A 13,015-nucleotide genomic window follows, 5' to 3' on the forward strand; every position below is an offset into this window, starting at 1 on the left:
CATACAAAAAAGACAAAGACAGTAGCTGGGACATGGGAAATGCAAGCCAGGTAACCCCTGCATGGGAGAAAAATTCCCACAGTCTGATGATGGGCAGGCTTGACATGACGGTTATCAGAGGGGTGGATTCTAGAATGCAAAAATGCTCCAGAGAGAACACACACATGCCTTGTATCTCAAGTATTTATTTCAAGAAATTCTGAAGATGTTCTGTTTTCCTGATTACATGGGTGTGGTCCATTTGCTTAGATGTCTGGACTTTATGTTATTTATGGTTGCTTTTCAAGCATCATGTTACAGTTCAACTAACACAGTAAAAAAAAAAAAAAAAAGGAATGATTAAACCACATTTCCCCTGGTGAAATTAACCTTCACTATCCAACTGAAGTCAACGTGAGAATTGGATTTGTTTTATAAAAATTCACTCTATAGAGAGCTCAGCTGTTACCACCTATAAAGTAAGACGGGTGCCCACAAAGGCGAGCAGCAGCACCACGTGAGATGCCAGAAGGGAATGTGGAATGCCTGAGTAATAAAACAGATGCAGAGAACTTTCCATCGGACAACGAGAGGACAAGCGCTGATGGAACTCACTCTCCCCTCGCAGACCAACTGGGCTCAAGAATCCAAATGCTGAGAAAGTCAAGACGGTGCAAAAGACACTCTATCAGAATAATAAGAGGGCTACTTCTTTCTCCTCTGGGAACCTTCAAGTATTTTGGAGTTTCTGACACTCTCAAGATGGCACAGAAACCAGAGCCTGATTTTAGAAACCTTGACACGGTGAGCGGGGCAGGAGGGTGGTGATGCTCTGAGTACTGAACAATTTAGAGCCCTGGTAACTCGGTTCTAGGGGAGAAAATGAAAAAGCCAGGCACACTGAGGCAGCTGTGGGTTGCTTTTTTGCTTTGTTTAGGGTGGCACCCAGGGACTGAGCTAGCTGTCTGCCAGCTACTCCCCACCCACATTTTCTGCAACTGGCATCAGACCACAATAGACAGCTAGAACCTCCTTGACAATGAGAGAAGGAAGGGTTTGAGGAGTGCCCTGGGGGTTATATAGGAGGCAAGAGGAGGACACACTTCCTCTAGACACTGGGGTCAGGGGCAATCGTGGATGACTTTCCGGGATACGAGCTCCAGGCTTTCTCAGGACCGGCGAGCTGCACCCGCGTCAAGGCCTGATGCCAGGTTTGTACCTAATCAAGGCCACAGTCCCCAATGAGGCCACACGGGTTCATTCTCAGGCAGGCAGGTGGTTTAATATTTTCCTTTGGACAATCTTGTCCAGAGAATCACTATCACGACTTACTTTTATCACCATCTTGTGCAGGTTAAAATAAGAAAATCAACATTTCCTAGACCTTGTGTAGCTTTAATTGATGCAACTGGACACGCGTTTATGGAGTGCTTATTGTGTTTCCCGATAGCTCAGTTGTTAAAGAATCCACTTGCAATGCAGGAGACCCCAGTTCGATTCCTGGGTCAGGAAGATCCGCTGGAGAAGGGATAGGCTACCCACTCCAGTATTCTTGGGCATTCCTTGAGGCTCAGTTGCTAAAAGAATCCACCTGCAATGTGGGAGACCTGGGTTCGATCCCTGGGTTGGGACGATCCCCTGGAGTAGGTAAGGGCTACCCACTCCAGCATTCAGGCCTGGAGAATGCCATGGACTGTACAGTCCATGGGGTTGCAAAGAGTCAGACACGACTGAGCATCTTTCACTTTATTGTGTTCCAGAATCAGCTGCAAGTCCTTGGCATCAAGAAGTAAGAATAGGGGGACTTTCCTGGTGGCCCAGTGGCTAAGACTCCGCACTCCCAATGCAGGGGCCCCAGGTTTGATCCCTGGTTGGGGAACTAGGTTCCACATGCTGCAACTGAGCGTTCACATGCCACAATTAAAGATCCTGTATGCCTCAACTAAGACCCTGCACACCCAAACATAAATATTAAAAAAAAGAATATGGAAAATAAGAACTGTCTCCAGAAGAGATCACACATCAGCTTTGACTATGCCTTGATGAGTTAAACTTCTCTTGTGGACACTATACTTTTCCTTATAACACCCAGAGAATGCAGAGTTAGAGGCTCAATGGTGGATCGATACATTCACTGAATGAAAATGGCAGGCCCCACAAATAGTTTCCAGAAGGCCTGCCAACTACTCTCCCACCCTGGGTTTTGGTGCTCTTCCACAAACTGTGTAACATCAGCCAGAATACCCCAGCAGCGCACAATGCCCACACAGTTGGAGCCTGATTCTCACACTGGATTCGGTGGCTTTGGGCAAGTTGCCCCAATCCTTGGGGCTCAGTTTCCTTATCTATAAAATGAAAGGATTGGGGCAGGTTGTCTCTACTCCCCTCCTGAGTTCCAGCATTCCACGATGCCCCATGCATTCAGGTAACTGGGACCTGTCTTTCACTACTTATGGATGCAAGAGACAGCCACACATCACCCCCGCCTGCTTTTTTAGCATGGCCCTGTCTCGTCAGGTTCCCACTGCTTCCTCACATTGTCCCTGAGGCCTCAAGCAAGCTGAGCCCATTCCCTCCCCAGCTGCTAGGTCCCACATAATCAATACCAAAGGGCACCCCCATTCCACTCCCGCTGACTGACTCAGGGGCAAGCAACCGGCCTACTTCTGGTCCATGAGACAGACAGAGAACATGAGGGAGGGGCTTCCAGGAAAGGTTTCCTCTCTTTAGAAAGCCTCACCAGAAGGGATGGTCCCCACCCGTGAACATTGCTAAATCCAGATATGAACCCGGAACTCCTGCAGCCATTTTGCAGCCATGAGAGGAACCAGATCTAGGATGAAACTGTCACTAAAGACAGCAGAGCAAAGACACAGAAGGAGTCAGGACCTCAAACATCACTTGGCCACAGAGCCAGCCACGCTGGAGGGCCCCCACCTCCACCCCAGCCACCTCTGTTCTATTTATGGGCGATACATTTCCTTAAGCACATGAAAGTTGGTGGGAGAATGGCATTGAAATATGTATAATATCATATATGAAACGAGTCGCCAGTCCAGGTACGATGCATGATACTGGATGCTTGGGGCTGGTGCACTGGGATGACCCAGAGGGATGGTACGAGGAGGGAGGAGGGAGGAGGGTTCAGGATGGGGAACACATGTATACCTGTGGCAGATTCATTTTGATATATGGCAAAACCAATACAATATTGTAAAGTTAAATAAAATAAAAATAAATAAATAAAGTTAGTGTTTCCCATTACCTGCAGCCAAAAGTGACCTAACTAATTTGAAAAGAATAGATGCATTCTGAAGCAAACGTTAACACCAAAGCTACACTATATAGAGCTGAATCTCCCTTTAGTGTCTAGGAAAACACTCTAGAACACCATTTGGATGGAGATTACACTCTCAAGTAAATCCCTGACACTTCCTTTTCTTCCTCATAAGCCAACAACATCCAGACATCTGTACTGTGTAATTGCTTGGTTTCTAGAAAAATGTGAATGGTCCAAATATTCCAACAAGAAACAGCGCTCTGACATGCCCTCGTCCGTGGACACAATGGAGAACAGCCATGACCTCAATTATAAGAGCAGAAGAGTCAAAACTGGCACTTTGAACAGATGATTCTACGCTGTATCGGTGGTTTTGAGCTTTCAAAGTACTATTCATTTTTGTTTTACCTCTAAAAGAGTCCCAGATTTCTCAATCAGCTTACTGGCTAAGATAGATTTCAGCAAAATATTAGGGAGAGGACAGACGTAGGCCTATAGGTTTCCTCCTCTCTCTCTCACACTCTCTCCCCCCGTCCCCGCTCCCCAACTTCTCACCACGGTAACAGAAGAAACAATAATTAAGTTGATGAGCATTAACTGGTGCTACCAAGCGCAATAAAAAAACACCTCCCGGCTTACACTGCCATTTCCTTTTTAAACCCTTCGGGGGCATTGTGTGCAAATATAGTAAACAGCATTAGAGGGAAATAATGCAGCACATACTTCTGGGAGCACGTCATGTCCCTTTAAGACAAGGCCCACTGTTCAGTTCCATTCTAGGCCAGAGCTCCAGTTTCAAGCCTGCGGTCCCCTTACTGCCTCATGCAGTATTAATATGGCCCTGGCACGCTCCCAATTTGCATTGTAAACCATAATCTGGGCCATCTCCCACACAGCAAACTGGTTTGGGGCTCACTCTTCATTTCTCAGGAGGGCTTTCCCCCCTCTCCCCAGCCAGGCCATCCCTTCCTCAGGGTCCCTCACCTTCAGCTTCAGTGAGGGGAATATCATGGGTTCCAAAACAAGCCCAGCGTGGGGTATCCTCTGTAAGTGCTGCTAATGCAACAGCCGATGAAGCACACTGCTCTGTGGACTGCCATGCAGCCTGGGGAGCGGGGGAGCTCAGACACCAGAGCCCAAGCCCAACTCAGGGTCACCTCTGTGGCAGCCCTGGAGGAACCATGAAAACCCCCAGGCTGAGTGGTCCCCTGGGTTCCCCTCAGATCTGCTGAAGGAGCACTTTCTCTCTCCCCTTCCCAACCCCACCTCTATTGAACCATAGGGCAGGGGCTTTCTATGGTATTATTTCTAGAAGAGGTCACAAACCATTTTCATTTATTTAGGTTGGCCCTAAAGTTCATTCGGGTTTTTATGTAGGATCTTAGGGAAAAAACCCAGAGGAACTTTTTAGCTAACCCAATACTAAAAGGAAAGGTGGTGGTGAGGCTGGCAGCAAGGTGGGTGGCGAGAAGACAAAGTGGAAAAATCAAGGGTACAGCTGAGTGGGCCCAGAGAGACAGCCTTCAAACCCAGGGGCTCCTGTGGGCATCATGCTGCACAGATAGCCTCCCACCACACATCAGGAGCCCCCCACCCGGGCTCAGCCTGTGGCCCTGTCTGTGCACACTCTCATCCTCAGGTATCAAGTGGTATTTCAGGGCAAGACTGGGCTCTGCAGATGGGCCATCTGGGCTCAAAACCCAGATCCACTACTCACAAGCTGTATGACCTGGAGTATGATGCTAAACCACTCTGAGTCTCAGTTTTCACATCTGAAAACTGGGGACAGGAGCAGCGCCCACCTCCTGAGGGTGACTAGTGAGGATGCAAAACCCTGCCTGGCACGCAGTCATTGTTCAAACCATCTCTCAGAGTTTGTATGGGCAGGGCACGGCCCTGAGCAGAGGATGGGGCCAAAACGTACCCTCAAGAATCCTGCCGTTTCCTCGATACATTAAAGACAGAATTACCACTGTGACCCAGCAATTTCATTCCTAGGCATATATCCAGAAGTACTAAAAACAGGTGTTCAAATAAAAACGTGTACACAAACATTTATAGCTGCACGCTTCACAATAGTCAAAGGTGGCAACAATCCGAAAGTCCACAACAGAGGAAAAGGCCAATAAAACACGGCATATCCACACAAACATTGACTGAGGGAGCTGGGCAGGAGGCCGTCCCACACTCTGCGTCATTCAAGCTGCACAGGCCAGACCCTCTTCTAGAGGAGGAAACGCAGCCCTGGGAGGTCAGTGGCACCCCCAGGTCACACAGCTAGCCTGAAACACTGCAGGCACAAAAAGCCAGCACTTACAATTTTAAAATGCATTTCCTCTTCTTCCCGTAGGGTCTACACAGTTGGATCTCCAATCCTCTCACCACAAGGAGAAACATAGGCTGTGCTGAAGAGTAAGATCTCACGGTCCTGGACTTATACATGTTCACTGAAAAAAACATGTGCCACCTAAAAGTTAAGCACTGTGTTTTATTCAGAGGACTCTGGGCACTCAAACCCACGAGGCGCCTCTCAGATAGTTCAGGGGGACTGCTCCAAAGAGGTAAGGAAGGAGTCAGGCTACATAGGGGTTTTTGCAACAATGACCAAGTAGTCAGAACATCAAAAAATTGCTATTAAAGGAAACCAGACATCTCAAGTTACTGAATTTAGCACTATTTCTATGTATGGGAAAATGCAAGAGTCTGGATTCATTGAAATCATTCCTTTGATATGCACCTTAGCTATCTATGGGCTTCCCTGGTGGTTCAGTGGGTAAAGAATCTGCCTGCAATGCAGGAGAACCAAGTTCGATTCCTGGTTTGGGAAGATCCCCTGGAGAAGGAAATGGCAACCCACTCCAGTATTCTTGCCTAGGAAATCCCATGGATAGAGGAGCCTTGTGGGCTACAGTCCATAGGGTCACGAAGAGTCACACAGGACTGAGCAACTAACACTTTCAACTCTCACTTAGCAATCTCGGACCAGTATCCTGTTCTTTCCAATCCTGAGTTCCCTGAGGTTCACCCTTGGGGCAATGGTAGCAGCTGATGATCGCAGCATCCTTTGTTTCTTCATTGCTGGTAGGCAGGCAACATTTTTCATCCACACACAGCTAAGTCTAGGTGGGTCTTGTTCTAAGAACACACTTCAAACAATGAAGCAGCACAGAGGAAAGAAAGGTCTTCAAGGGAAACACTTAATGGGTTTGTCTCAGCCATTCCACTAATTATTTGTCTGTCTTTGAGTAAGTACATTTCTCTGAGTCCTTTTTTGGTTAAATAATTTTTTAATCACTAAAGTCTACTATAAAATGGAGTAGACTGTCTCCAAGACCTCTTCTAGATCTAAGGCTCTAATTTCATAATGACTAACACCTGCCCTGGAAAGATTTGGAAAAGTGGCCACCTGGTCCTTATTTAGGATGACGACACACAAAGCTGAGCTACCGGCAATTTTTATGAGTGTCTCACACCAGCACCCTACATCTCCCTGCCCCAGGAAAACACAAGAAAGCAAAGATACACAGATTCTGTTCCCACCATGTACTCTCCATGAGATTTTGAATATAACAGAGCTGGGTAGTACCCAAAATTCTGTTCAACTCATCCACCTTACCAATTCCTGTCTCCCTGCCATGCACAAAAATTCACTGCTCGTTTTTCCTGAACTCAACTTTAAATTGTCTCACTTTTTGTAAAATTAGCATTGTCCTGAGCAATAGTATCTGTGAAATCACAAGTTCTGATCTGCCAGTTCTATTTTTTCACCAACGTATTCAAATACACAACTATAATAAGAAATTTGTCTGGGTCCCACCTAAAAGCATCCCACGGGTGTGGGGACGCTGCAAAACTCAGCTTTCACTCACTCTGTCTTCACCAGCAAACTTCTTAGATCAACGCTGTTTTCTACCACTGACAGAAGGTAAACAGATGCGCAGGGAGGCTCATATTTAGCGGGATACAGCCCAAAGCACCATTGCTGGGCTCCAAACTCGGGTGTGCCTGATTCATTAATGCCACTCTTGTAAGCATCCAGCTCATCCACAGCCTACAGGGGTGAATAAAAAGTCAAGAGGTTGTAAATAATGCTGATGACCTTTATCACCTATTCTACCTAATCCTGCCCTAAGTACTTGACAGCAAGATTTTCCATGATAATCTGAAACAAGAGTAATTCAGCTCTGCATAAGCCTAACTGACAGCCAAGAGCACTGGGGTGGAGGGCAGCATGGGCGGCCCCTCACGCACCCTGCAAGGTCACGGTTGATTCCCCATCCGGGCATCACTAGATTCAGGCTGTCCCAGTCTCAAAGCTGTGCCACCAGCCCTGCCAGCCTTCCTGAAAATGCACAGCTTGGTCACCAGGGACTCTGGCTGAGCCCGTGTGTGACTCAGCACACATCTATCAGGCCTCCTGGGAAAAACAATGGCAAGACTACTCAGGGTTGACAGTGTCGTCTGTGAATGAAGAAGTGCCCGAGTCTTCACACACCAAGCCACCAAAGAAAAGGGCTTCCATCCCAGCCTGGAAAATGTAAGCACTGGGTGGGCCAGCGCTCAGTATCATCTGGTCTGATCGCTGGTAGGACAGCAAAAGAAAACCAGAGCCAGACAATTTGGCTGTGTCAAGCCAGGTCCGGGCAGAAGTGCCCCTGTCTCAGGCAAGAACCTCGGTCTTGGAATGGTACGGCTTCCAGCAGTCAGCATCCCTAGGTTTAGCTCTTCTCTCTGCCACAATGGGTGGAGGTAATTGTCAATTACAGAACCATCCCCTAAATTCAGGGATCAATGAAGTGTAAGTGGAGAGCCCAGTTACCCATATGAATTTGACAACAATAACAAAGAAAAATGAAGAGGAAAACTACCCAGCTCATTATCCCTCTCAAACAGTTTCCAGTAACAAGTCAATATGCACCAGAAATAATCGCCTACAAAAAGCAGTTGGTGGGGGAATGCACTGAATTTCAAGAAAACAGCAACCTATTCCTGTATTCTTGCCTGAAGAATTCCACGGACAGAGGAGCCTGATGGGCTACAGTCCATGGGGTCACAAAGAGTTGGACACGACTGAGTGACTTTCACTCACTCATGCACTGAACTGATGCTGGGAGACAGGAGAGGCTTGCCGCGCCTTACAGCATGATGCAAACCCTGCCGGGCGTCATACAATATGTCAACTGCAGAAGGATCCCCCAAGCAGGCATGTGCTAACTCATCATTTGTCTCCATCGAGATACCTCTGAGCCTCCCCATGATGTCAAAAGGGGCAAATTGTCCCGTGCAGGCCAGTGGGCTCTCTGGACCATCTGATCAAGTGAGGAGGGCAAGAGGCCAGCAGCCGATGAGGGGCTGACCAGCAACGGGAAAGACAAATGTCCCCTACACAAAGTAAGCTTCCACTGGGTAGGAATAACTGCTGCTGCTGCTGCTAAGTCACTTCAGTCGTGTCCGACTCTGTGTGACCCCATAGACAGCAGCCCACCAGGCTCCCCCGTCCTTAGGATTCTCCAGGCAAGAACACTGGAGTGGGTTGCCATTTCCTTCTCCAATGCATAAAAGTGAAAGGGAAGTCGCTTAGTCGTGCCTGACTCTTTGCAACCCCATGGACTGCAGCCTACCTGGGATTTTCCAGACAAGAGTACTGGAGTGGGGTGCCATCACCTTCTCTGGGGAGTAACTGAGGTCAGTGTATTTCTTCCCAGATCTTTCACTTTACTGAACCCTGAAAACACCTCCCTTGAAATCCCTCTGATGAGCACCAAGTAGGGTTTTCCCCAACCCTGACATAGGAAGAAGGACTATTCCCTGCTTGGGCTTTGGTTGTGGGGAGAACTGCCTGTTACTTGTTGACAACTGAGGGTAGAAATACCAGAGGGGTGAATGTGGATGGAAGGGTCACAAGTGTGTGGCTGCTCTTGCCACTGGGCACCCACCTCGACCATCTCTGTAAAACCAAATCTCCAAGACGCATTCATTTTCCCTAGCTCTGTGCCTGGAGATCCTATTTCTGCCTTAAAGAAGAAAGAACCCTTCTCTCTCTCACTCTATCCACCCCAGGGCTGGCCCACTACACTGCCCAGCACTGGCCTTGGGGAAGGCAGCTCCTGCCAAGGGCACACTTGAGCCAGGCAGCCATGTAACCCCAGGCCAAGCTTCCCACCAGGGACTTACCAGCCCTTCCCCAGTTTCTCCTGGGTGTGACAGATCCCTAGCCCCATTGTGCCCCAGGAAACCATCTTCAAGAGAACTCAGCTCAAAGATGATTGCTTAGCTGTTTTTTTACTTAGACATCCAAACAGTACAAACACCCTAAATACCCAACTCCAGAGAAAGGCTAAGAAATGGTGGTACGGCCACACTGGAATACATGCAGCCATCAAAAATGGTTCCAGCCTTATGGGAGGACAGATCTATTATAGTTGGGAAAGTGGGAGGGCGCATACAAAACTGGCTAAGGAGCACAGTCACAGCTAAGGAAATGGAAATAATTTGAAAATCCATACAAAGTAAAGAGGCTTGAAGGAAATACACCAAAAGGGAACCAACCAGAGACAAGGTCCTTCCTCTAACTATGTTTATGTGTATTTATAATAGCAAAATACATATACTGCCTTTGAAACACATCTCATTTCTCAAAAAACAACATATACCCAGAAAGATCAGGAATCTCGGCATCAAAGGATCTGTATTCTAGCTTCAGGTGTGTCTGCTCCCAAACGCATGTGACTTTAAGAAATGAAAAGCCCTTTGTTCTATTTCTCACCTATGATATATACTTATAGCCTACAACCTACACCTCCAATCTATAACATCTGCCTGTGAGCTACACCTGTAACTTACAACCTACGTCTACAACCAATAACCTATACTTACAGCCTGTACCTACAATCTACAACCTACAACTACAACCTGTAACCTATACCTACAATTCACTTGAGCAACCTATGCCTACAAGGTATAATCTACAACCTACATCTATAACCTCTAACTACAAATTATACTTACAAACTATACCCATACCTATAACCTACAACCACAACCTACACCCACACTTACAGCATAAATCTACAACCCTCAATTTACAGGGCTGCTATTAGGAGTTTGGGGATTACCCAAGTACCAAACTTTATATGAAGACGTTACATGAAGGTGAGGCATGAAATCGTTATAATTACTTGAGATCTACACACACATACACACTTCAATATCAGCAACATGTCAGTGCACTAAGTGAATCTTGATTCCAGAAGGAAACGCTAACAGACCAGAAAATTCCTATCTGGGCTCAAAGGTCTAAACGGCCGCCATGTGACTCCTGTTTACCTACTCGGCACTTCTCTCATAACTGCAAAAAACTAAAAATTACTCAGCATCCTCTTTCTCCTGACTGAGAGCTTCAGAATTCACTCAGTTATGCCTGAACTCTCTCAACTGCTTATTCCCCAGCTCCCCCTCTTCCTCCTTCTTCCTTCCATTCTGCTTTAAAAACAAGAAATATATACTTAAAAAAAAAACCCTACCTAGCCCTAAGAAACTGTAAACAATCTGTTATTCAGAATATAACGGCTCCGAAGGATCCATTAAGAGTTTTGGTGGCAACGCAGGTCCCACTGTCACCCAAATCATCACAATGGGCCATTCAGACTGTAAAACGCTGCCTGATCCTCCCGGGGCATGAACGTTCTTTATGGCTCTCCTTCACTCTAATTTTTTGGCGAGGCTCAGAGGGAATGGAATGGGCTTCCATTATAATGATGGATGAGTGGGCTGCTGGCAGAGCAGGGCCTTTGGGAAAGCACTCTACACACACACACACACACACACACACACACATTCACATAACTCTAGACCAACTCTACACCATACACATACACAATCCCCACCCTGCACTCACACACACACACATCATTTACACACATTCACATAACTCTAGACCCACTCTACACCATATATATATCCAGTCTCCACTCTACACACACACTCTCACACATACACACCACTCAGACATTCTCATAACTCTAGACCCACTCTACACCATACACATACACAACCCCTATGCTTATACACACATTTACACACACTCGAGACATAAGCTACACTCTACAACCTACACACATACACTGAAACACACACTGTATACATGTGCTCTCCCCTACCCCCTGCACACACACCCACACATACTTGGACTCACCCTTGGCCACCAGCTTCCAGGAACTCCCACAGTGGTCTTATGCGCCAAGACTCCTTGCCAAGCTCTTTGGCCACTGAAGCAGCCCCATGACCCCTAAGACTCTGGCCCCTTCCAACCCTAGAGTCTTCATTGGTATCATTAACTCTGCATCCCTGCCTTACTCTATAGTTAAGCAGACCTGGGTTCAAATCCCAGGTTACTAGCTGTATAGCCTTGGCAAAGTCACTTAACCTCTCTCAATCTCAGTTTCCTCATGTTTATCTGGGAGCATGCATGCATTCATATACCATACTCCAGGGCTCATATGAAGCCACTTCTCAACAGCCCAGCCAGATCACAAGTCCCCAGTCTTTGAGCCCCCAAGTACACCAACCCTGGTCCCTCCTCCAAGGACCCCTCTGGACCTTCCACAGCCTAATGGCTAAAGGGTTAAAGCCTGACTCAGGAGGATCCCACTCCAGTTATACCAGCAACATCCAATCTGATTGGTCCATGCCTGTAAAGGGCTGGTCGTCAGGACGCTGATTCAGTGGTATGCCGGATCCTACATGAGAAGGGGTTAGCACAGGGTCTGACTCCACATCCCTGCTTCGCACAAGTTATCTCCAAGGCTGGGCTGCTCGGCCAGCAGGTCCCTATTCCTGCAGAGTAGCGACCTGTCTCCCTCATGCCTCCAATTGTAGTCCTGCATCTACTAGTAAGGCAGCTGAACGGATTCTAATACAGGCTGGCTAGTCCAAGAGGACCCCTGGGAAGAGGCTGGGGACTGACCTACATCATCCATATCCTAGCTCCCCCAACCCTAGGGAAGAAGCAGATGACCCCAAGACTCCCTCTTCTCTTTAACTCTCTCCCACTTCCAGAGCCTGCAAAGCCACTCTCTCATCTGCCGTCCCAATTTCTCCAGCCCAGGTAGCAAGGGCAGATGTTATTAGTTTGTACTTTACAGATGGTGAAGCACCCAAATTAGAAGGCTTATCCAAGATCACACAATGATGGAGATGGAATTAAAACCTAGGTCCCATCTCTTGACCCCTCATCTACTAAAATATCTGCATTTCTAATTTTACAGGTTAGGGAACAGACACCCAGATGGGATAAGTGAGTGGCCTAGGACTTCCCAGACAATATACTATGGAGGTAGAGCAGAATTGAGGCTTGGGGACCAGAACTCTGTCCTCTTAGGGGTTGATCTAGGAGGCATCTTTAGGGATGAGATCAGCTCTGGCAAAGTCCTTCATCCCCCGACATCCAGGTTCCCCCTTAGGGTTCCTCAGATCCAGGCACTGGGGAACCATGGGCTGAATGCCCAGCCATACCTCTCAGTTCTAAGCTCAGTCTGTGGGCACCCAACATGGGCACTGCCCCCTCTCAGAGTATCTGCAACACCTACCCCTGGGAACACTGTGGCCACTGAGCAAAAACAGAGCAAAGTGCGCTGCCAGCCCAGCCCTGCTTAGTAATCTGCCCTTTGCATTGCCAGGGAGCAGTGGGGATACAGCTGCAGTACCTGATGGTACATCTAAAAAAAGCCAGCTGAGGGGGCCCACAGACTCCCACCC

The 13,015-nt window shown here is 47.6% G+C and overlaps 1 protein-coding gene and 1 long non-coding RNA gene across 17 annotated transcripts in view; one reads left to right on the forward strand and one right to left on the reverse strand.

Moving 5' to 3' along the window:
• The window catches only part of KCNMA1 (potassium calcium-activated channel subfamily M alpha 1), a 774,726-nt gene that overhangs the window by 667,298 nt on the left and 94,413 nt on the right, over nucleotides 1-13,015 (reverse strand). The gene's annotated exons all lie outside the window — the stretch shown is intronic.
• LOC139180395 (uncharacterized) lies at nucleotides 574-5,737 on the forward strand. The gene is made up of 2 exons (XR_011564654.1): nucleotides 574-783; nucleotides 5,610-5,737. It is a non-coding gene; the product is annotated as an uncharacterized lncRNA (long non-coding RNA).

Source organism: Bos indicus, chromosome 28, assembly GCF_029378745.1.
Source record: "Bos indicus isolate NIAB-ARS_2022 breed Sahiwal x Tharparkar chromosome 28, NIAB-ARS_B.indTharparkar_mat_pri_1.0, whole genome shotgun sequence".
In the NCBI taxonomy this organism is placed as follows: Eukaryota; Metazoa; Chordata; class Mammalia; order Artiodactyla; family Bovidae; genus Bos; species Bos indicus.